Consider the following 25959-nt stretch of genomic DNA (forward strand, 5'->3'; position numbering starts at 1 on the left):
ATGGATCAACGACGGACGTGCCATTTTTTGAGCGGAGAAATTGAATTTGTGTAAAAAATAGCGAAAATTGTGTGAAAAAATAAAAAGTGAAAATAAATTGTGTTAAAAAGTGTTACCTGAGTAAAGCAGTGTGCGCGATTTAAATCGAGTGCGTGTTTTGTTCGCAAAGGTGGATAAATCTACCTGGGTTTTCCCCAGTGAGTTGTGCGTGGATTGAAAACGAAGAGTGTACGTGCGTGTGCGCGTTGTTTAAAGCGAGTGGTAGTGAAATTGTGTGGTAAGATCTACCTGGGTTTTTCCCATAATTTTGTTTGTGAGTTTTATGACGTTGTTTTGACGAATTGTTTATGACCTTGTTTTGACCAAGTGTTTTATTAGTTTGTTTTGACGAATTGTTTATGACTTTGTTTTGACCAGGTGTTTTATGACTTTGGTAGTTATTTTACGACCTTGTTTTTGCATTGTTGTTGACTGACGTGATTGTTTCCTGGAAAGAATTTTATTTTCGTGGTATTTTTATCGTGTTGTGGATAAGCAATTGCTTATTTGTAACACGTGTTGAGTACTGAGAAAATGAAAATGAAGAAAGGAATGGATAGGGATGGTGAGGAGAAATCTAGCGATGAGTGCTGTGGCTCTCAGAGTAAGAGATTTCAAAAGGACGGAGATGATGAGGTGTTAGTGGTTGACATGGAGGATGAAGTAGTTGAGGATATGAGTGAGAGTAAGAGTAAGAGTAAGAAGAAAAAGAAGAAGAAGGATAGGGAAGATCAGGTTGTGGACATTATGAAGAGCATCAGTGAGAAACTGATTAGCTCTTTAATAAATAACCATAAGGTTAGTGCTAGTGCGGTGACTGAAGTACTGGTCAAATTGACAGAGTATGAGAAGATCGCCATAAAGTTGATAGGGGAGAATGAGAGACTGAAAGGGAAAGTGGACATTTTAGAGAAGCTGAGGTTAGAGGGTGAAAAATGGACTACTCCGACTCAATCGCCAATTTCGGTGATGAATTCGGCGAAGTCTTCTTCTGTCAGTGCACCGACCATTGATGTCCCTACTGTGTTGGCAGCTCCTGTGTTGGAATCGGCTGTAATAGCTGATCCTCCACCGAAGCCTGTTGATACTTGGGCATTAGTGGTTAGGAGTAAAGACAAGAAGGCATCGGCGAAGGAAATTGCTGCGAAAGTGGTGAAAGAGGTTGGTCCTACATTAGGTGTCAGAGTACACGATGTGAGACCAATGAAAGGCGGTAGTGTGATGATTCGCACTGTATCAGCGGCTGAGAGGACGAAAGTGGCAGGGAATAAGAAGTTTAGTGAGGTTGGTTTACAAGTTGAGACTTGTGAAAGAAAGGGACCAAGGATTGTAGTGCAGGGTGTATGTACAGAGTTGACGACGAGTGAATTCATGGGGCAACTCTATGAATCTAACTTGAAGGAGACAATGGCATACGAGGAATTTGAGAAGGACGTTAGGATGGTTAGTAAGCCATGGAATCGCGATTCTAATGGCACGACTACTGTGATTTTAGAGGGCCGTGATGATGCAATAGAAGCTCTTCTTCTTGCGCAGCGAGTGTATATAAAGTGGTTTTCGTTTAGAGTTAGGCGCTATGAGGAAATCCAACACTGTTTTAGGTGTTTCGGTTTCAATCATTGGCGAAAGGACTGTAAAGTGACTAAGGATGTGTGTAGGCGATGCGGCTGCGAGGGTCACAAGGCAAATGGTTGCTCCAATGCGATCAGATGCCGCAATTGTGCATTGAATGGGAAACCATCTGGCCATCTAGCGATGACAGAGAGTTGCCCGATGTACAAGGCTCTAGTGGACCGTGTAAATGCAAGACATTAGGATGACCAGGATTCTACAATTAAATTGTAGGGGAAGTTACGGCACAATGGTTGCATTGGGCCAAGAGATGAGAGAGTCGAATAGCCGTATTGCTATTATCCAGGAACCTTATGCTTCCAATGGAAAAGTAAGGGGATTGCCCGCTAACATGCGGGTATTTCCTAATAAGTCGTTCGGTGCGGCTATAGTGATAGATGACGTTAATATCCAGTGTATGCTGGTTAGTCAGGAAGAGTTAGGAGTTTGCGTTTGTGTAGAGGGGTGTTTTGGAAAGATTTTTCTTGTCAGTGTTTACTGCAAGTTTAATCAATCCATTGACCGTTATCTTGAGTATATGAGTGGTGTATTATCTCTCACTAGAGATAATCCCGTTTTGCTTGGTATGGACGCTAATGCAATCTCTCCTATGTGGTTTAGCAAAGCGACTCGAACTTCGAGGCACTATGCTAGCTATAATAGGGGAGAGCTGCTACAGGAATGGTTCTTATCAGAGAACGTTCTTGTGGTGAACAGACCAAGTGAATATTATACTTTTGATTCAGAGGTGGGACAAAGTGATATTGATGTGACTGCTGTGAATAGTACGGCTGCTGCATCAATGCACTTTGATTGGGAGGTTGATGGTTCATTCGGTATGAGTGACCATAATTTGATTAGGATTGAAATGGATGGACAGAGACAGGATAGTTTTAATAGGGATATTAGGGCTTGGAGGACTAGAGGTGTAGATTGGTCGGTTTATGGTGCGCGAATTAGAGCTGCGGCAGATGATCTGCCCATCTCAGAGTTTGCAGCCATGAGTGTAGATGATCAAGTTGAGAGCTTGACCGATTTGGTTCAGGCGGTCAACAATGATTTTCTAGGTGTTAGGCATAGGAGAAATCCAAAAGGATTGAAGTGGTGGACTCATGAATTGAGTGTGAAAAAGAGAGAAGTTCGACGTCTTAGGAAGCGATTCCAAAGGGCGAAACGAGCTGATTCTCCTAATTTACCTCAAGTCAGGAGTACATATCGTCAATCATTGGATGAGTATAGGGAAATGATTTTGCGTGTTAAGGAAGAAGACTGGAGGGATTTCGTTTCTACAAATAGAAACGATCCCTGGGGTAGTCTTTATAGAATTTGTAGGGAAAAAGGCAAGAAGACTGAAGTGGCGGCGTTGAAAGTCAACGGTGCTGTTTTAACTTCTTGGACGGATTGTATAGGGGTTTTGATGGATGGATTCTTTCCTAGATCTGAGACGGAAATTTATCCTATTGAGGATTTAATTGAAGCTCCGAACTGGAATTATGATGAAATCGATCAAAGCATGAGATTAGTGAAACCTAAAAAGTCACCAGGTTATGATGGACTAACAGGACAAATGTGTAAAAGCATTTGGCATGTTATTCCTGAATACTTGGAGGCTTTAATGGGAAATTGTGTTCGCAACAGCTATTTTCCAGAAGCCTGGAAATTAGCAAACGTTGTAGTGTTGTTAAAGTCGCCTGATAGGGACAAGGCTGATCCTCGTTCTTATCGGGGCATAAGTCTCCTACCAGTACTTGGAAAAGTATTGGAAAGGATGATGGTGCATCGACTTGATTTGTTGGTAGAAGATAGGATGTCCCAATTTCAATTTGGTTTCCGAAAAGGTCTTTCTGTCGAGGATGCTTGGTTGCATACAAGGCAAACTTTCAAAGACAGTCGTGCCAAGTATGTGCTAGGCATTTTCGTTGACTTTAAAGGAGCCTTTGATAATTTGGAATGGTCTCAGGTTTTAGATAAGATAAGAAGTGTAGGATGTAGAGAGATAGGACTTTGGAAAAGTTATTTTTCACAAAGACAGGCAGTTACTTACGGTGACGCAGGAATGGTAGTTAGAGATGTAGTCAGGGGTTGCCCACAAGGATCTATCTGTGGTCCATTCATATGGAACTTTATGATGGATGACTTGTTATGGCGACTTCAAGACGAAGTCTCTGTTTGTGCTTATGCAGACGATCTCCTAATAATGGTGGAGGGCCCATCTCGATTAATAATTGAGAATAAAGCCACTGCCGTTATGGAGAAAGTTTGCCGTTGGGGTGCAGAAGTAGGTGTAGAAGTTGCTTTGGACAAAACGACTATGATGATCTTGAAAGGCTTTCTTTCACGGAACAGACTTCCATGTGTCAGCATTGGTCGACATAGTTTAAAGTATGTTAGGCAGGTTAAGTACCTTGGTGTTAATGTGGGTGAAAGATTAAATTTCTTTCCTCATTTAACTTATCTAAGGGAAAAACTTGGACAGATGGTAGGGCCTATGCGCCGCTTTCTAAGAAGCAACTGGGGCTTTAGCAGGCTGTCTGTTCGTGCCATTTATGACGGGTTATTTTTGGCTTGTGCCACTTATGCTTCGTCTGCTTGGTATGGAATAGTTAAGACTGCTGTAGGCCGCGATAAGATTTTATCTTGTCAACGTGTTGCTCTTTTGGGAAGTATGCAGGTGTGTAGAACTGTTTCTACTGCAGCATTGCAAGTCTTAATGGGAGTTCCTCCATTGGATTTGGTTGTTTGTAGTAGGGCAATTAGTTCATTGGTTAAGAGACGACATGATTTGAGTGTTAGTGACCCGGAATGGTTAGTTGAGGGAATTTACAACATGAATGCAATGGATCTTAAGGAACATTTGCTGGCTTTCATCACATCTAGATGGCAATCTAGATGGGATGAAGGCGATACTGGCAGAGTGACTTATGAATTCATTAGGGATGTTACGTTCGTGCGAAATAGACCGGACTTTGATTTTACTCTTAGTCTGGGATTTTTGCTAACTGGACATGGCTCCCTCAATGCATTCTTGTATGAAAGGACCCTTAGCGACACGGCAGCTTGTGACTGTGGAGCAGAATCGGAGGATTCGCTTCATGTTTTGTGTGAATGTCCGCTTTATAGTGGATTTAGAGAGTTGGATAGGATGGGAATTGTTTGGAATGAAGGTGGATGGGACGTCAGTTCTGTTCTTACTTCGCCAGCAAATAAGGCTGTAGCCAGTAGGTTTGCTCACAGAGTATTCCAACAACGGCGAGCCCGGATGGGAATGAGGAGAATTGAGAATAATTAGTGGTTTTTGGAGATTTAGGGCCACCAGTCCCCTGTTGTACGGAACAAAAACTGGGAGTAGCATATGCTACGAGGTCTGACCAGAGCACCTAATCTGGTACCACGGGGAGTCAGATGCCCTTAGATCTGTTGATCTAACTGACTCATGGTGAGGATCCTGTTTTGGATGAAACGTGGTGGCTGTGGTTAGCCCATATGCGGGTAGAACTTCGGTTCGGTGTGGAGTTGCATTCTCAACCGGGTGCTGTGACCCATAGAACAGCAGAGGTGTTAGATAGGCCTCGCTCCTCACCAAGGAGGAGTGTTTATGCCCGTACGAGCATAACCTCGATTGGTACCAATTGCATGCAAGCATGCAATTGGGGCGCCGGAAGTCGTCCAATACTTCCCCGGTGTGGTGGCACACCGTGGTTAAGGCCGAAAGGCGAGAATCACGTTAAATTACCGGGAACTGTCCCTCTGCAACATTTAGTGCGAAAAATGCCGGCCCGCCGGGCCGGCTGCTCAAAATACCACTTTCTCGCTTGTCTCTCCTTATTTCTATAATACATATTATACACAAGACGTCCTTTTCAAATATAATTTTCGAAAATTTCTTAAATCGCCATAAAATACCATAAATTTCTTATACTAAAATTCCACAAAAGTCTTGAAACCATATTAATCCAGGCATAATCCAACGGACGTGTGTGAAAAATACCATATTAATGAAATATTTTCGTAAAATTCTTAATACAAGGCCATAACTTTCTATGTTTGTTCGTATATAAATGTACGGTTGAAAAAATTATAAAATTAAATTCCAAAAAATATTAATTTTTTTTTGTATAATGTCAAAACGTAAAGTGGAAAATTTTGTTTAGGCTAACGTCAAAAACGTGAATTTGTTCAAGTGGAAAAGGTGACATTTTTGTAGGCTAGTGTAAATAGATCTAGTGTAAAGAAATCCTAGATGATGGTTTCTCAATAAAATACATAATAATATTCATGACTTTTTAGTTATTTTAGTTATGAAATGTTTGTTTAATGTACACACACGAGTTCGAATTGAATCGTTAAAGTTAAAGTGGACCACCTCACTCTATGAAGATATAATACCTTTTCCAATCCAAATATTTTGGCTGTTTTATCGAAAAGCAAATATTTTAGAATCTCCTATGTGATGAAAAAATATTTTCAATATTTCAATTATACAATATTTCAACAGAAAGTGCTCCAACCAAGTCAATATAACTTAAAAACACTTTGGCAATTTCAACAACAAATTAATCAAATGACTTGAAGATTTGAAAATTTTATACAAGTCTCTAATATGAAGACTAAACACATTTTGAATACATTTTTAATATCGATGGAAGCGAACTAAGCATAGTTTTATTCTGGATTTCAAAAGAAAAAATCTTTGAATCAGAAAAGCCTGCTGTTGTCACATGCTTCCAAACCGACAAATGAAAGATAGGATTTTGTTGAGTAGTACATGCTAGGCATATAGCTTCTAAACAAAATCGCTATTTTGCATTTTGTTGGTTTTAGATTTATTATCGAATCGATTTCATATCGAATCGTCAAGCAGAGGATAAGTTTCAGTGGATCGCAGTATGGCAGCTGCTCTACCACTTACAACACCTCGCCCGTTAAAAAAGTCGTTTACAATTGATTCTAGGCATTGTCATTGTATTAAATAATGTTTTTATAAGTAACTAGCGCGGCATGCAGGTGATAGAATCCTCCTACATTTGCTATGTTACAAATAACATTGGCATCACATCCATTGTCGTTTATCAGAAATAAACTTTAAATGGTTTAATAGCCATACAATGCAATTGCCCCATTTTTATCATTGCAGTCCAGCTCGGATACGACCTTAGAGGCGTTCAGGCATAATCCAACGGACGTAGCGTCATACCACTGTTCGCTCGAACAAGTATTGTGCCATAGGTCCGTACCTGCGGTTCCTCTCGTACTACGCAGGAATGCTGTCGCAACAACATATTGTCATTAGAAGGGTAAAACTAACCTGTCTCACGACGGTCTAAACCCAGCTCACGTTCCCTTGCATGGGTGAACAATCCAACGCTTGGTGAATTTTGCTTCACAATGATAGGAAGAGCCGACATCGAAGGATCAAAAAGCGACGTCGCTATGAACGCTTGGCCGCCACAAGCCAGTTATCCCTGTGGTAACTTTTCTGACACCTCTTGTTAAAAACTCCTTAAACCAAAAGGATCGATAGGCCGAGCTTTTGCTGTCCCTGTGTGTACTGAACACCGAGATCAAGTCAGCATTTGCCCTTTTGCTCTATGTGTGGTTTCTGTCCGCACTGAGCTGGCCTTGGGACACCTCCGTTATTATTTGAGAGATGTACCGCCCCAGTCAAACTCCCTACCTGGCAATGTCCTTGAATTGGATCATACCTGAGTATTAGGAGTTATACCAAATTTCAAATACGACAATAGCACCGAAATACCATCATCTCATCGAGATTTGTTTACAATTATATAACAAACTCTTAGTACTTTGATCAAGAAGCTTGCATCAAACCCCAATACCATAAGATATATAAATATATCCGTAAAATGGCTAAGAAATGATACACGTTCCACTTAATCAAGTAAGTAAGGAAACAATAAGAGTAGTGGTATTTCATTGTCGATAAAGGCCCGAGGACCAATATCTCCCACTTATTCTACACCTCTTATGTCTCCTTACACTGCCAGATTAGAGTCAAGCTCAACAGGGTCTTCTTTCCCCACTAATTATTCCAAGCCCGTTCCCTTGGCTGTGGTTTCGCTAGATAGTAGATAGGGACAGTTCCCGGTAATTTAACGTGATTCTCGCCTTTCGGCCTTAACCACGGTGTGCCACCACACCGGGGAAGTATTGGACGACTTCCGGCGCCCCAATTGCATGCTTGCATGCAATTGGTACCAATCGAGGTTATGCTCGTACGGGCATAAACACTCCTCCTTGGTGAGGAGCGAGGCCTATCTAACACCTCTGCTGTTCTATGGGTCACAGCACCCGGTTGAGAATGCAACTCCACACCGAACCGAAGTTCTACCCGCATATGGGCTAACCACAGCCACCACGTTTCATCCAAAACAGGATCCTCACCATGAGTCAGTTAGATCAACAGATCTAAGGGCATCTGACTCCCCGTGGTACCAGATTAGGTGCTCTGGTCAGACCTCGTAGCATATGCTACTCCCAGTTTTTGTTCCGTACAACAGGGGACTGGTGGCCCTAAATCTCCAAAAACCACTAATTATTCTCAATTCTCCTCATTCCCATCCGGGCTCGCCGTTGTTGGAATACTCTGTGAGCAAACCTACTGGCTACAGCCTTATTTGCTGGCGAAGTAAGAACAGAACTGACGTCCCATCCACCTTCATTCCAAACAATTCCCATCCTATCCAACTCTCTAAATCCACTATAAAGCGGACATTCACACAAAACATGAAGCGAATCCTCCGATTCTGCTCCACAGTCACAAGCTGCCGTGTCGCTAAGGGTCCTTTCATACAAGAATGCATTGAGGGAGCCATGTCCAGTTAGCAAAAATCCCAGACTAAGAGTAAAATCAAAGTCCGGTCTATTTCGCACGAACGTAACATCCCTAATGAATTCATAAGTCACTCTGCCAGTATCGCCTTCATCCCATCTAGATTGCCATCTAGATGTGATGAAAGCCAGCAAATGTTCCTTAAGATCCATTGCATTCATGTTGTAAATTCCCTCAACTAACCATTCCGGGTCACTAACACTCAAATCATGTCGTCTCTTAACCAATGAACTAATTGCCCTACTACAAACAACCAAATCCAATGGAGGAACTCCCATTAAGACTTGCAATGCTGCAGTAGAAACAGTTCTACACACCTGCATACTTCCCAAAAGAGCAACACGTTGACAAGATAAAATCTTATCGCGGCCTACAGCAGTCTTAACTATTCCATACCAAGCAGACGAAGCATAAGTGGCACAAGCCAAAAATAACCCGTCATAAATGGCACGAACAGACAGCCTGCTAAAGCCCCAGTTGCTTCTTAGAAAGCGGCGCATAGGCCCTACCATCTGTCCAAGTTTTTCCCTTAGATAAGTTAAATGAGGAAAGAAATTTAATCTTTCACCCACATTAACACCAAGGTACTTAACCTGCCTAACATACTTTAAACTATGTCGACCAATGCTGACACATGGAAGTCTGTTCCGTGAAAGAAAGCCTTTCAAGATCATCATAGTCGTTTTGTCCAAAGCAACTTCTACACCTACTTCTGCACCCCAACGGCAAACTTTCTCCATAACGGCAGTGGCTTTATTCTCAATTATTAATCGAGATGGGCCCTCCACCATTATTAGGAGATCGTCTGCATAAGCACAAACAGAGACTTCGTCTTGAAGTCGCCATAACAAGTCATCCATCATAAAGTTCCATATGAATGGACCACAGATAGATCCTTGTGGGCAACCCCTGACTACATCTCTAACTACCATTCCTGCGTCACCGTAAGTAACTGCCTGTCTTTGTGAAAAATAACTTTTCCAAAGTCCTATCTCTCTACATCCTACACTTCTTATCTTATCTAAAACCTGAGACCATTCCAAATTATCAAAGGCTCCTTTAAAGTCAACGAAAACGCCTAGCACATACTTGGCACGACTGTCTTTGACAGTTTGCCTTGTATGCAACCAAGCATCCTCGACAGAAAGACCTTTTCGGAAACCAAATTGAAATTGGGACATCCTATCTTCTACCAACAAATCAAGTCGATGCACCATCATCCTTTCCAATACTTTTCCAAGTACTGGTAGGAGACTTATGCCCCGATAAGAACGAGGATCAGCCTTGTCCCTATCAGGCGACTTTAACAACACTACAACGTTTGCTAATTTCCAGGCTTCTGGAAAATAGCTGTTGCGAACACAATTTCCCATTAAAGCCTCCAAGTATTCAGGAATAACATGCCAAATGCTTTTACACATTTGTCCTGTTAGTCCATCATAACCTGGTGACTTTTTAGGTTTCACTAATCTCATGCTTTGATCGATTTCATCATAATTCCAGTTCGGAGCTTCAATTAAATCCTCAATAGGATAAATTTCCGTCTCAGATCTAGGAAAGAATCCATCCATCAAAACCCCTATACAATCCGTCCAAGAAGTTAAAACAGCACCGTTGACTTTCAACGCCGCCACTTCAGTCTTCTTGCCTTTTTGCCTACAAATTCAATAAGGCTACCCCAGGGATCGTTTCTATTTGTAGAAACGAAATCCCTCCAGTCTTCTTCCTTAACACGCAAAATCATTTCCCTATACTCATCCAATGATTGACGATATGTACTCCTGACTTGAGGTAAATTAGGAGAATCAGTTCGCTTCGCCCTTTGGAATCGCTTCCTAAGACGTCGAACTTCTCTCTTTTTCACACTCAATTCATGAGTCCACCACTTCAATCCTTTTGGATTTCTCCTTTGCCTAACACCTAGAAAATCATTGTTGACCGCCTGAACCAAATCGGTCAAGCTCTCAACTTGATCATCTACACTCATGGCTGCAAACTCTGAGATGGGCAGATCATCTGCCGCAGCTCTAATTCGCGCACCATAAACCGACCAATCTACACCTCTAGTCCTCCAAGCCCTAATATCCCTATTAAAACTATCCTGTCTCTGTCCATCCATTTCAATCCTAATCAAATTATGGTCACTCATACCGAATGAACCATCAACCTCCCAATCAAAGTGCATTGATGCAGCAGCCGTACTATTCACAGCAGTCACATCAATATCACTTTGTCCCACTTCTGAATCAAAAGTATAATATTCACTTGGTCTGTTCACCACAAGAACGTTCTCTGATAAGAACCATTCCTGTAGCAGCTCTCCCCTATTATAGCTAGCATAGTGCCTCGAAGTTCGAGTCGCTTTGCTAAACCACATAGGAGAGATTGCATTAGCGTCCATACCAAGCAAAACGGGATTATCTCTAGTGAGAGATAATACACCACTCATATACTCAAGATAACGGTCAATGGATTGATTAAACTTGCAGTAAACACTGACAAGAAAAATCTTTCCAAAACACCCCTCTACACAAACACAAACTCCTAACTCTTCCTGACTAACCAGCATACACTGGATATTAACGTCATCTATCACTATAGCCGCACCGAACGCCTTATCAGGAAATACCCGCATGTTAGCGGGCAATCCCCTTACTTTTCCATTGGAAGCATAAGGTTCCTGGATAATAGCAATACGGCTATTCGACTCTCTCATCTCTTGGCCCAATGCAACCATTGTGCCGTAACTTCCCCTACAATTTAATTGTAGAATCCTGGTCATCTTAATGTCTTGCATTTACACGGTCCACTAGAGCCTTGTACATCGGGCAACTCTCTGTCATCGCTAGATGGCCAGATGGTTTCCCATTCAATGCACAATTGCGGCATCTGATCGCATTGGAGCAACCATTTGCCTTGTGACCCTCGCAGCCGCATCGCCTACACACATCCTTAGTCACTTTACAGTCCTTTCGCCAATGATTGAAACCGAAACACCTAAAACAGTGTTGGATTTCCTCATAGCGCCTAACTCTAAACGAAAACCACTTTATATACACTCGCTGCGCAAGAAGAAGAACTTCTATTGCATCATTACGGCCCTCTAAAATCACAGTAGTCGTGCCATTAGAATCGCGATTCCATGGCTTACTAACCATCCTAACGTCCTTCTCAAATTCCTCGTATGCCATTGTCTCCTTCAAGTTAGATTCATAGAGTTGCCCCATGAATTCACTCGTCGTCAACTCTGTACATACACCCTGCACTACAATCCTTGGTCCCTTTCTTTCACAAGTCTCAACTTGTAAACCAACCTCACTAAACTTCCTATTCCCTGCCACTTTCGTCCTCTCAGCCGCTGATACAGTGCGAATCATCACACTACCGCCTTTCATTGGTCTCACATCGTGTACTCTGACACCTAATGTAGGACCAACCTCTTTCACCACTTTCGCAGCAATTTCCTTCGCCGATGCCTTCTTGTCTTTACTCCTAACCACTAATGCCCAAGTATCAACAGGCTTCGGTGGAGGATCAGCTATTACAGCCGATTCCAACACAGGAGCTGCCAACACAGTAGGGACATCAATGGTCGGTGCACTGACAGAAGAAGACTTCGCCGAATTCATCACCGAAATTGGCGATTGAGTCGGAGTAGTCCATTTTTCACCCTCTAACCTCAGCTTCTCTAAAATGTCCACTTTCCCTTTCAGTCTCTCATTCTCCCCTATCAACTTTATGGCGATCTTCTCATACTCTGTCAATTTGACCAGTACTTCAGTCACCGCACTAGCACTAACCTTATGGTCATTTATTAAAGAGCTAATCAGTTTCTCACTGATGCTCTTCATAATGTCCACAACCTGATCTTCCCTATCCTTCTTCTTCTTTTTCTTCTTACTCTTACTCTTACTCTCACTCATATCCTCAACTACTTCATCCTCCATGTCAACCACTAACACCTCATCATCTCCGTCCTTTTGAAATCTCTTACTCTGAGAGCCACAGCACTCATCGCTAGATTTCTCCTCACCATCCCTATCCATTCCTTTCTTCATTTTCATTTTCTCAGTACTCAACACGTGTTACAAATAAGCAATTGCTTATCCACAACACGATAAAAATACCACGAAAATAAAATTCTTTCCAGGAAACAATCACGTCAGTCAACAACAATGCAAAAACAAGGTCGTAAAATAACTACCAAAGTCATAAAACACCTGGTCAAAACAAAGTCATAAACAATTCGTCAAAACAAACTAATAAAACACTTGGTCAAAACAAGGTCATAAACAATTCGTCAAAACAACGTCATAAAACTCACAAACAAAATTATGGGAAAAACCCAGGTAGATCTTACCACACAATTTCACTACCACTCGCTTTAAACAACGCGCACACGCACGTACACTCTTCGTTTTCAATCCACGCACAACTCACTGGGGAAAACCCAGGTAGATTTATCCACCTTTGCGAACAAAACACGCACTCGATTTAAATCGCGCACACTGCTTTACTCAGGTAACACTTTTTTAACACAATTTATTTTCACTTTTTATTTTTCCACACAATTTTCGCTATTTTTTACACAAATTCAATTTCTCCGCTCAAAAAATGGCACGTCCGTCGTTGATCCATTCATGCGCGTCACTAATTAGATGACGAGGCATTTGGCTACCTTAAGAGAGTCATAGTTACTCCCGCCGTTTACCCGCGCTTACTTGAATTTCTTCACTTTGACATTCAGAGCACTGGGCAGAAATCACATTGTGTCAACACCCGCTAGGGCCATCACAATGCTTTGTTTTAATTAGACAGTCGGATTCCCCAAGTCCGTGCCAGTTCTGAATTGATTGTTAATTGATAGTCGTTATAATTTAAAGAGAACACACCTTGCGATGATCCCCTAAAAATTTTAGCAAGAAAGTTCCACAATTGGTTACGTAACTACTATCCGAGGAACAAGATCCGGAGACCTCTATTTACCCAGAACGAGTACATAAACCATGTTATTGCTTCCCAATCAAGCCCGACTATCTCAATCTTCAGAGCCAATCCTTATCCCGAAGTTACGGATCTAATTTGCCGACTTCCCTTACCTACATTATTCTATCGACTAGAGACTCTTCACCTTGGAGACCAGCTGCGGATATTGGTACGGCCTGTTGAGAAGTTTGCGTGACCCCACCATAAATTTTCAAGGTCCGAGGAGAAAATATCGACACAACAGTAAATGTCATGCTCTTCTAGTCCATCTACCATATCTCTCTTCGAAAGACTTCCATGGTAGTACGACTATAAAACAGAAAAGAAAACTCTTCCGATATCTCTCGACGGCTTCTTTATGGTCGTTCCTGTTGCCAGGATGAGCACAAGGCCCATATTTAATAACAAACGGATACTCAACAGGTTACGGAATTGGAACCGTATTCCCTTTCGTTCAAAATTATTCAAGTGTTTAATTACAAAATAAGCTTGCGCAAATTTATGCTATTATAACTTGAAAATTTTCAGCTTTCGCCTTGAACTTAGGACCGACTAACTCGTGATCAACCACTGTTCACACGAAACCCTTCTCCACTTCAGTCCTCCAAGGTCTCATTCGATTATTTGCTACTACCACCAAGATCTGTGCCAATGGCGGCTCCATGCAGGCTTACGCCAAACACTTCCATGCACACCATTGTACCCTCCTACTCACTAAAGTTTCAAAGTTTATAATCCAACCGAGATTGAATATAAACCATTTACTTTAGCGGTAATGTATAGGTATACAACTTAAGCGCCATCCATTTTAAGGGCTAGTTGCTTCGGCAGGTGAGTTGTTACACACTCCTTAGCGGATTACGACTTCCATGTCCACCGTCCTGCTGTTTTAAGCAACCAACGCCTTTCATGGTATCTGCATGAGTTGTTAATTTGGGCACCGTAACATTACGTTTGGTTCATCCCACAGCGCCAGTTCTGCTTACCAAAAGTGGCCCACTGGGCACATTATATCACAACCACAACCTTCATACCAAGAAAGGTGAGGTTCTTACCCATTTAAAGTTTGAGAATAGGTTAAGGTCGTTTCGACCCTAAGGCCTCTAATCATTCGCTTTACCAGATAAGATTATTTTACATAATTTTTAAATGCACCAGCTATCCTGAGGGAAACTTCGGAGGGAACCAGCTACTAGATGGTTCGATTGGTCTTTCGCCCCTATACTCAATTCTGACAATCGATTTGCACGTCAGAACTGTTTCGGTCTTCCATCAGGGTTTCCCCTGACTTCAACCTGATCAAGTATAGTTCACCATCTTTCGGGTCACAGCATATATGCTCAAGGTACGCTCTGGTTAGAGGCATAAATAATATAAATATTATTATGCATAACTGATAGAACGCCCCGGGATTGAATTAATAGACTATTTCTAGACTAAAAACTAATCCCATAATAGTTATGTTAATTACGCTATTAGGTTTTCTAATTCCCAATAACTTGCAAATATGTTAGACTCCTTGGTCCGTGTTTCAAGACGGGTCCCGAAGGTATCCTGAATCTTTCGCATTGTTAATCATATAAACGCATATAATAAACACAGCAATCATGATCACCATGCCATTATAGAATATAAATATTCAAGCGCTATATATAATAAATCTATCAACACTTTATCGAATCAACGGCACTTATTCTATGTTAAAATGCAAGCATAATAATTTGAATAAACTTAAGCCATGATCTTATGATAAATCATTATGTTAATAGATTACAATGTCCTTTTATAGAAAAAATGCACACCATTCCCGCAGTATTATTCATACCACAGTCATAATGTTGAATTTTCCATATGGATATTCAGGTTCATCGGGCTTAACCTCTAAGCAGTTTCACGTACTATTTAACTCTCTATTCAGAGTTCTTTTCAACTTTCCCTCACGGTACTTGTTTACTATCGGTCTCATGGTTATATTTAGTTTTAGATGGAGTTTACCACCCACTTAGTGCTGCACTATCAAGCAACACGACTCTTTGGAAATGCTCTCTAGTAATCATTAACGTTATACGGGCCTGGCACCCTCTATGGGTAAATGGCCTCATTTAAGAAGGACTTAAATCGCTAATTTCTCATACTAGAAATTGAACATTCCATACACTGCATCTCACATTTGCCATAAAGACAAAGTGACTTAGTGCTGAACTGATTTCTTTTCGCTCGCCGCTACTAAGAAAATCCTTGTTAGTTTCTTTTCCTCCCCTCATTAATATGCTTAAATTCAGGGGGTAGTCCCATATGAGTTGAGGTTGTTTAAACATTTACTAATTTTGTGTGTTTCCACATTTTAAATAGACATACATCATTTTCAATTGAAAAAATCTTTTCTTTTCCATATTATTATTCTAATATCTTTCAATTTAAAAAGAGACAATTCTAGTTCATAAATTATTTTATGCTAGACCTTCCTCAATTAATTGAAAAAAAAAATATATGTATTTCGTTTGAAAATACTATGATTTTTTCAATGAGGTATTTCTATCTTGACTATTCATATTATGGATTTTCATCTCTTTCGAAATTTCCATCCAGTAATATAATATGTGCTTAAAACACAACCAACTAAGGTCGATCATAAAAGCAACTTATTTAGCATATTCTTACAACCCTCAACCATATGTAGTCCAAGCAGCACCTTAAAATTAATTAAAGTACCTTACAGCATGGACTGCGATATGCGTTCAAAATGTCGATGTTCATGTGTCCTGCAGTTCACACGATGACGCACAGTTTGCTGCGTTCTTCATCGACCCATGAGCCAAGTGATCCACCGCTTAGAGTGATATTTATTTTTTTCATATTTTTACATACGGTCACAATTCATTTTATTGAAAGAAATCAAAAATACACCAAAATCAATTGGCATATATCAATTTCTTCAATAATTTTCTATTTTACATACAAAGTTTGTTGCGAATGTCTTAGTTCTTAAATATCTCGCAATAGAAATTCAATTAAGAAAATCTAAATTGAAATAAAAAAGAACATTAACTTATAACAAGTATAAGTACAACTATAATTGTATGATTTTCAATGTATGATTTCAAAAAAACATTTATCCACCAGTACATTGTTTATTACGATCTAGGTTGATCGCTCAATGTATGAAATTTTCAAGTGTTTGAAAAATCCCAGTACATTGTGTATATAAAATATATACATTTTTGTTTTGTAAAAGTTTTTTGTTTGTTTTACTCTTACCATATTGCTATGGAAAGAACGTTTTTGTTTTACGGTTGGAACACGTTAATGATCCTTCCGCAGGTTCACCTACGGAAACCTTGTTACGACTTTTACTTCCTCTAAATAATCAAGTTCGGTCAACTTTTGCGAAACATCCGTAACACACAAGGCGTTACAGTGATCACGTCCGGAGACCTCACTAAATAATTCAATCGGTAGTAGCGACGGGCGGTGTGTACAAAGGGCAGGGACGTAATCAATGCGAGTTAATGACTCACACTTACTGGGAATTCCAAGTTCATGTGAACAGTTTCAGTTCACAATCCCAAGCATGAAAGTGGTTCAGCGGTTTACCCGGGCCTCTCGGTCTAGGAAATACACGTTGATACTTTCATTGTAGCGCGCGTGCAGCCCAGGACATCTAAGGGCATCACAGACCTGTTATTGCTCAATCTCATTATTGCTATACGCAATTTGTCCATTTAAGAAGCTAGTGACCTTATAATGGGACAAACCAACAGGTACGGCTCCACTTTTATAAACACATTCAAACACTAACACATTTTACTGCGGTCGCGAATGAAGGCTATAAAAGCTTCAACACCATAATCCTGAAAGCATCTATTTAATATATTTGAGTCTCGTTCGTTATCGGAATTAACCAGACAAATCACTCCACGAACTAAGAACGGCCATGCACCACCACCCATAGATTCGAGAAAGAGCTATCAATCTGTCTTACACACTTATGTTCGGACCTGGTAAGTTTTCCCGTGTTGAGTCAAATTAAGCCGCAGGCTCCACTCCTGGTGGTGCCCTTCCGTCAATTCCTTTAAGTTTCAGCTTTGCAACCATACTTCCCCCGGAGCCCAAAAGCTTTGGTTTCCCGGGAAGCGACTGAGAGAGCCATGAAATTAGCTACACCCAATTGCTAGCTGGCATCGTTTATGGTTAGAACTAGGGCGGTATCTGATCGCCTTCGAACCTCTAACTTTCGTTCTTGATTAATGAAAACATCTTTGGCAAATGCTTTCGCTTAAGTTAGTCTTACGACGGTCCAAGAATTTCACCTCTCGCGTCGTAATACTAATGCCCCCAAACTGCTTCTATTAATCATTACCTCTTGATCTAACAACCAATGAAAGTAGAACAGAGGTCTTATTTCATTATTCCATGCACAAAATATTCAGGCATTTGGAGCCTGCTTTAAGCACTCTAATTTGTTCAAAGTAATTGTACCGGCCCACAACAACACTCGATGAAGAGCACTGAAGCAGGTTTAAATAGGAGGAACATACGCAAATACAAGTATTTAACGCATATAAGAACTCCACCGGTAATACGCTTACATACATAAGGTATAGTACAAACTACAATTATAGCTATACTACCCGTATGAAGCACAAGTTCAACTACGAACGTTTTAACCGCAACAACTTTAATATACGCTATTGGAGCTGGAGTTACCGCGGCTGCTGGCACCAGACTTGCCCTCCAATAGGTCCTTGTTAAGGGATTTAAAGTGTACTCATTCCAATTACAGGGCCTCTATTATGAGTCCTGTATTGTTATTTTTCGTCACTACCTCCCCGAGCTGGGAGTGGGTAATTTACGCGCCTGCTGCCTTCCTTAGATGTGGTAGCCGTTTCTCAGGCTCCCTCTCCGGAATCGAACCCTGATTCCCCGTTACCCGTTGCAACCATGGTAGTCCTAGATACTACCATCAAAAGTTGATAGGGCAGACATTTGAAAGATCTGTCGTCGGTACAAGACCATACGATCTGCAAGTTATCTAGAGTTCAACCAAAGTATCGATCTTGCGATCGCTTGGTTTTAGCCTAATAAAAGCACACGTCCCAAAGGTCCGTGTTTATAATGCATGTATTAGCTCTAGAATTACCACAGTTATCCAAGTAACTGTTAACGATCTAAGGAACCATAACTGATATAATGAGCCTTTTGCGGTTTCACTGTTAATTCGTGTGTACTTAGACATGCATGGCTTAATCTTTGAGACAAGCATATAACTACTGGCAGGATCAACCAGAATAATGTTTTAAATAGTATTTTTTTCAATCGAAATACCAATTTGAAAAAATCAACGAAATGCGCTGCAATAGCTACATATTCGTCTCTTTAAATCAAATTCTTTGGTATAATATTGTATTTTTTTCAATATTATTTTGTAATATTTTATTTCAACATTACTTCTTCACATCGCAGTGTAAAATATTTCTCAATATAATACACTTGATATTGAATATGAAATTAAAAATTTCATTTTTCGTTTACCATTTTGATAAACATTTTCAAAAATCACACATAATTTCTGAATATTTTCATTTCTCCTCATCATAGCAGTGTGTATGACTTACAAATTTTACTTTGCCTCATAACAACGCTACTAATCAAAAAAGACAAGTATATACGGCCGTAAGTTCGGCCAGGCCGAAGCTTATGTACCCTCCATCATGGATTGCGTAGAAACTTCTTCTAAACACTGCCACCCACAATCGAATTACTTAAGTTGCGGTAACACTTGCCGATGGCAAGGTATCTTAAAACCTCCTAACACCATCTTCTAAATTGTATGTATGTACATACGTGGTATATATTAAATCAAAAAAGATCGATCCAATACGTATATAATTCAGTTTGACAAAGTAGACATAAAATTTTGACAAAATTTTCTACAGAAATAACATTTTAACAAAATATTCTATAGAAATAAAATTTTCTATAGAAATAAACATTTTCACAAAATTTTCTATAGAAAGAAAATTTTGACAAAAATGTCTGCAGAAATAAAATTATAACAAAATTTTCTATAGAAATAAACTTTTGACAAAATTTTCTATAGAAATAAAATCTTGGTAGATTATTTTTGGCTCGAGTGGCAACCATGATTATGAACCGAATAAAATTTGAACAAAATTTTCTATAGAAATAAAATTTTGACAAAGATGAAAACTTTATTATGAACCGAATAAAATTTTAACAAAATTTTCTCTAGAAATAAAATTTTGACAAAATTTTCTATAGAAATAAAATTTTGGTAGATTATTTTTGGCTCTAGTGGCAACCATGATTATGAACCGATATGGACCAATTTTTGTGTGATTGGACCAATTTTGGTATGGTTTTTAGCGACCATATACTAACACCACGTTCCTAATTTGAACCGGATCGGATGAATTTTGCTCCTCCAAGAGGTTCCGGAGGTCAAATCTGGACCGATATGGACCAATTTTTGCACGGTTGCTAGAGACCATATACACGGATGAAAAAGACTGTTTTTCATATGTTTGGCTATAAACATTATATGTTTGGAACACAAATTTTTAAACACAATATTTTTGAGTGCAAGCATATAATGTTCATAAACTAGCATAACATGTTTGGGACATATATGTTAATATGTTAGAACATATTATGTTTGGGACATAAAATGTTTTTAAATATAATATGCTTGGATGCAAACATATATTAATTTGGAAATAGCCTATAAACATATATGTGTTTAGTAGCTTGGAGCGCTATTTAACAGGGAGCGATATTGAATTAAATTGGTGGTTGTTGGTTGTTATTACAAAATTAACATTTTATTTTTCCTTGGGCAATTGATCAGCTACTTCTTTGATCCTTACAAACTGTGTGGTCCGCTGTTCGAATCCCCGTCCGGCAAAAGGTAAAATTAAAATAAAAAAAAATCATACAATTGAATAATTTCTTCTACAATGTTTGTATTACAGAAAAAGGTGCTAAGAACTAAAAAATCTCGTGGAAGTGAGAAAGATGTGGGGGAATATACAATTGGGCAGAAACAAAATTTTGAGCATTCAGGTCGAAAACCTATGTTGTTAGCACCTATATTACCTGTTTATTTTCATAATTCATTATGATTGTAAATATATAAATAAATAAATAAAATTTTGAGCACAATATTGTTTGGGAGTATTTTTTTTAAGCATATAATATTTTTGGGTGCAAAATGCTTCCAAACATATTATATGTTAACATAATAACATATTGTTTTTTGGAAGACAACATTATTGAATTTGGATGCAAAAATACAAAATGTTTGGAAATTGACTACCCAAACATATATTGTTTAGACCAATATGCTTTCAAACATATTATATATTGGAAGAGATCAAACATATAAATGTTTGGGCAATAGCCAAAAATGTATATGCTTGAAGCAAAATATGTTTGGGAGTATATGTTACAGAAGCGATTTTTTGTGAGCGTGTACCAATACCATGTACCAAATTCCAGCCGGATCGGATGAAAGTTGCTTCTCTTAGAGGCTCCGCAACCCAAATCTGGGGATCGGTTTATATGTGCGCTATATATAATTATGGACCGATGTGGACCAATTTTTGCACGATTGCTAGAGACCATATACCAACACAATGTACCAAATTTCAGCCGATTCGGATGAAATATGCTTCTCTTAGAGGCTCCACAAGCCAAATCTGGGGATCGGTTTATATGGGGGCTATATATAATTATGGACCGATATGGACCAATTTTGGCATGGTTGTTAGAGACCATATACCAACACCATGTACCAAATTTCAGCCGGATCGGATGAAATATGCTTCTCTTAGAGGCTCCACAAACCAAATCTGGGGATCGGTTTATATGGGGGCTATATATAATTATGGACCGATGCCGACCAATTTTTGCATGATTGTTAGAGACCATATACTAACACCATGTACCAAATTTCAGCCGGATCGGATTAAATATGCTTCTCTTAGAGGCTCCACAAGCCAAATCTGGGGATCGGTTTATATGGGGGCTATATATAATTATGGACCGATGTCGACCAATTTTTGCATGGTTGTTAGAGACCATATACCAACACCATGTACCAAATTTCAGCCGGATCGGATGAAATATGTTTCTGTTAGAGGCTCCACAAGCCAAATCTGAGGGTCCCTTTATATGGGGGCTATACGTAAAAGTGGACCGATATGGCCCATTTTCAATACCATCCGACCTACAGCGATAACAACTACTTGTGCCAAGTTTCAAGTCGATAGCTTGTTTCGTTCGGAAGTTAGCGTGATTTCAACAGACGGACGGACGGACGGACGGACGGACGGACGGACATGCTTAGATCGACTCAGAATTTCACCACGACCCAGAATATATATACTTTATGGGGTCTTAGAGCAATATTTCGATGTGTTACAAACGGAATGACAAAGTTAATATACCCCCATCCTATGATGGAGGGTATAAAAATTATATTCCTTTATTCTTACCTTCCATACATTCATTCAAATGCTTGCATGAAATTTAAGAAACACACCATGAATATGATGACCCAACTAAGTGCCATCGTCGTCGTTGTTTGTCGTTGCTTCACTTCATCCATCGACTGACTTGCTTGCTTGCTTGCTTGCTTGCTTATACTAACATGCGAGCTCGCTTGCCATTCGATCAACCACCACTCATAGCATCTCATTGATTCACTTCAAGTAAAATCAACGAAACCCATACTAAACACATAGCAAACACTAGCCATTGCTCGACTAAAATGCCGAATGACTGCTTGACTTGCTTGTGTGTCTGCTCTAGTCGCTGTGTGCTTGCCCAAGACACATCGTTCAACCACTAGCAATGCTTTAGTCGATATCATTCAGTATGCTCATAGTGAAACGATTTTTGTCTTCGACCATTGCTTTCATGACAGACCCATTACCTATAGTAGTTTCAACGGACATGTCTCGCAATTGTTATTTTTTCAACTACTAAATACTTTTAATAATTAAAACCTATAACGATTTATAAAAACTTTTGACAATAAATATTCCCAACAAAATTATCTATCAGTTGACATCAATTTTTTTTTCTTTCCCGTACTTTTTGAGATATAAGCATTACAAAAAATAAAATAGCGGTTTTGGGGTACTTGCAAAACACGTATTTTTTTAATAAAAACTTAAATCGTTGTCCAAATTTCATAAACCATATATCATACGATCGGGAATGAAATTATGTGTACTTTTGGTGAAAAAAAATTTCATATTTGTTGTTGTATATAATTTTAAAAAAATATTTTTTTTTCAAAAAAGGGCCAAAATCGCTAAATTGGTTATAAAATCGGTTATAGTCGATAGAATTAAACGAATCATTTTTTGTTTATTTCTACTAATAATTGCCATTATATTATGGAATAACATTAAAAAAAAAATAAAGCAGTGATTAAAAAAAAAAAAATTAATTTTCCAAAATTTCCAAAAAAATAATATTTTCAAAAAAACTGTGTCATGTATCCAAAAACCCCAAACTCTTTGTCCACTAAAAAATATAACAAATTAAATCACATCGTTTGACATAGAAATCATTCATTTCCGTTCAAATTTCGATTTTTTATGAAATTTTTACATTTTTTTTGAGTTTGCCCAAAAATGGTCTTTTTCGAATAAAACTGCATGTGAATGTAGAAAATCTCAAAAACTCTTATAAAATGTATATATTTTTATAATGCTATAATATTTTCTTTTATTCTAAGATATAAAGCTCTAATATCCGTTAATATTTGGAATTTTTGCAAAATTTTTAAGAAAATAGACCAAAAACTGAAATAAAACGGAAATTTCACAAAAAATACACCTAAGGTTAACAGAAAATCATATTTTTTTATTTTTTCCATTAGAACTACGTACGCTTTAATAAACAAATTCATTTTGATGTATATTATATATTTATTTCTGACAAATTCTATACATTTTATGGTAAATTTGATTTTACTCAAAAACGGGATTTTCGCAAAATTTTTACCAAACAATGAAAATATATAAATGTTTTCTTATTATAATGAAAGTACTAATAAATACAAACATTTTAATCCATAAAACCTGAAAATTGGTTAGATTTTCACAAATTTATATGAGTTTTTAGGGGAAATTTTTGACAAAGTCTTCAAATTTCAAAAATGTGCGTTTTTTTGATCGGCGGATTAAATTATTTGGATATACTTCAATGGAATGACCCCCTCAATATATTCTATTACTTAAAAACTCCAGAAGATAAATTCCTACTGTCCCTCTGCAACGAGTGACGCGCATGAATGGATCAACGACGGACGTGCCATTTTTTGAGCGGAGAAATTGAATTTGTGTAAAAAATAGCGAAAATTGTGTGAAAAAATAAAAAGTGAAAATAAATTGTGTTAAAAAAGTGTTACCTGAGTAAAGCAGTGTGCGCGATTTAAATCGAGTGCGTGTTTTGTTCGCAAAGGTGGATAAATCTACCTGGGTTTTCCCCAGTGAGTTGTGCGTGGATTGAAAACGAAGAGTGTACGTGCGTGTGCGCGTTGTTTAAAGCGAGTGGTAGTGAAATTGTGTGGTAAGATCTACCTGGGTTTTTCCCATAATTTTGTTTGTGAGTTTTATGACGTTGTTTTGACGAATTGTTTATGACCTTGTTTTGACCAAGTGTTTTATTAGTTTGTTTTGACGAATTGTTTATGACTTTGTTTTGACCAGGTGTTTTATGACTTTGGTAGTTATTTTACGACCTTGTTTTTGCATTGTTGTTGACTGACGTGATTGTTTCCTGGAAAGAATTTTATTTTCGTGGTATTTTTATCGTGTTGTGGATAAGCAATTGCTTATTTGTAACACGTGTTGAGTACTGAGAAAATGAAAATGAAGAAAGGAATGGATAGGGATGGTGAGGAGAAATCTAGCGATGAGTGCTGTGGCTCTCAGAGTAAGAGATTTCAAAAGGACGGAGATGATGAGGTGTTAGTGGTTGACATGGAGGATGAAGTAGTTGAGGATATGAGTGAGAGTAAGAGTAAGAGTAAGAAGAAAAAGAAGAAGAAGGATAGGGAAGATCAGGTTGTGGACATTATGAAGAGCATCAGTGAGAAACTGATTAGCTCTTTAATAAATGACCATAAGGTTAGTGCTAGTGCGGTGACTGAAGTACTGGTCAAATTGACAGAGTATGAGAAGATCGCCATAAAGTTGATAGGGGAGAATGAGAGACTGAAAGGGAAAGTGGACATTTTAGAGAAGCTGAGGTTAGAGGGTGAAAAATGGACTACTCCGACTCAATCGCCAATTTCGGTGATGAATTCGGCGAAGTCTTCTTCTGTCAGTGCACCGACCATTGATGTCCCTACTGTGTTGGCAGCTCCTGTGTTGGAATCGGCTGTAATAGCTGATCCTCCACCGAAGCCTGTTGATACTTGGGCATTAGTGGTTAGGAGTAAAGACAAGAAGGCATCGGCGAAGGAAATTGCTGCGAAAGTGGTGAAAGAGGTTGGTCCTACATTAGGTGTCAGAGTACACGATGTGAGACCAATGAAAGGCGGTAGTGTGATGATTCGCACTGTATCAGCGGCTGAGAGGACGAAAGTGGCAGGGAATAAGAAGTTTAGTGAGGTTGGTTTACAAGTTGAGACTTGTGAAAGAAAGGGACCAAGGATTGTAGTGCAGGGTGTATGTACAGAGTTGACGACGAGTGAATTCATGGGGCAACTCTATGAATCTAACTTGAAGGAGACAATGGCATACGAGGAATTTGAGAAGGACGTTAGGATGGTTAGTAAGCCATGGAATCGCGATTCTAATGGCACGACTACTGTGATTTTAGAGGGCCGTAATGATGCAATAGAAGCTCTTCTTCTTGCGCAGCGAGTGTATATAAAGTGGTTTTCGTTTAGAGTTAGGCGCTATGAGGAAATCCAACACTGTTTTAGGTGTTTCGGTTTCAATCATTGGCGAAAGGACTGTAAAGTGACTAAGGATGTGTGTAGGCGATGCGGCTGCGAGGGTCACAAGGCAAATGGTTGCTCCAATGCGATCAGATGCCGCAATTGTGCATTGAATGGGAAACCATCTGGCCATCTAGCGATGACAGAGAGTTGCCCGATGTACAAGGCTCTAGTGGACCGTGTAAATGCAAGACATTAAGATGACCAGGATTCTACAATTAAATTGTAGGGGAAGTTACGGCACAATGGTTGCATTGGGCCAAGAGATGAGAGAGTCGAATAGCCGTATTGCTATTATCCAGGAACCTTATGCTTCCAATGGAAAAGTAAGGGGATTGCCCGCTAACATGCGGGTATTTCCTGATAAGGCGTTCGGTGCGGCTATAGTGATAGATGACGTTAATATCCAGTGTATGCTGGTTAGTCAGGAAGAGTTAGGAGTTTGTGTTTGTGTAGAGGGGTGTTTTGGAAAGATTTTTCTTGTCAGTGT

The 25959-nt window shown here is 39.2% G+C and overlaps 2 non-coding genes and 1 pseudogene across 2 annotated transcripts; all 3 read right to left on the reverse strand.

The window, feature by feature from the left end:
* Nucleotides 1-6495: 6495 nt before the first annotated feature.
* Nucleotides 6496-15795, reverse strand: LOC142242795 (large subunit ribosomal RNA; annotated as a pseudogene).
* A 351-nt stretch (nt 15796-16146) lies between these two features.
* Nucleotides 16147-16325, reverse strand: LOC142242777 (5.8S ribosomal RNA). Its single transcript, XR_012724177.1, has one exon. It is a non-coding gene; the product is annotated as a 5.8S ribosomal RNA (ribosomal RNA).
* Nucleotides 16326-16790: 465 nt separating this feature from the next.
* On the reverse strand, nt 16791-18776 carry LOC142242786 (small subunit ribosomal RNA). The gene has a single exon (XR_012724186.1). It is a non-coding gene; the product is annotated as a small subunit ribosomal RNA (ribosomal RNA).
* Between the last annotated feature and the right edge of the window lie 7183 nt (nt 18777-25959).

This window comes from Haematobia irritans, unplaced genomic scaffold (assembly GCF_050003625.1).
Source record: "Haematobia irritans isolate KBUSLIRL unplaced genomic scaffold, ASM5000362v1 scaffold_6, whole genome shotgun sequence".
In the NCBI taxonomy this organism is placed as follows: Eukaryota; Metazoa; Arthropoda; class Insecta; order Diptera; family Muscidae; genus Haematobia; species Haematobia irritans.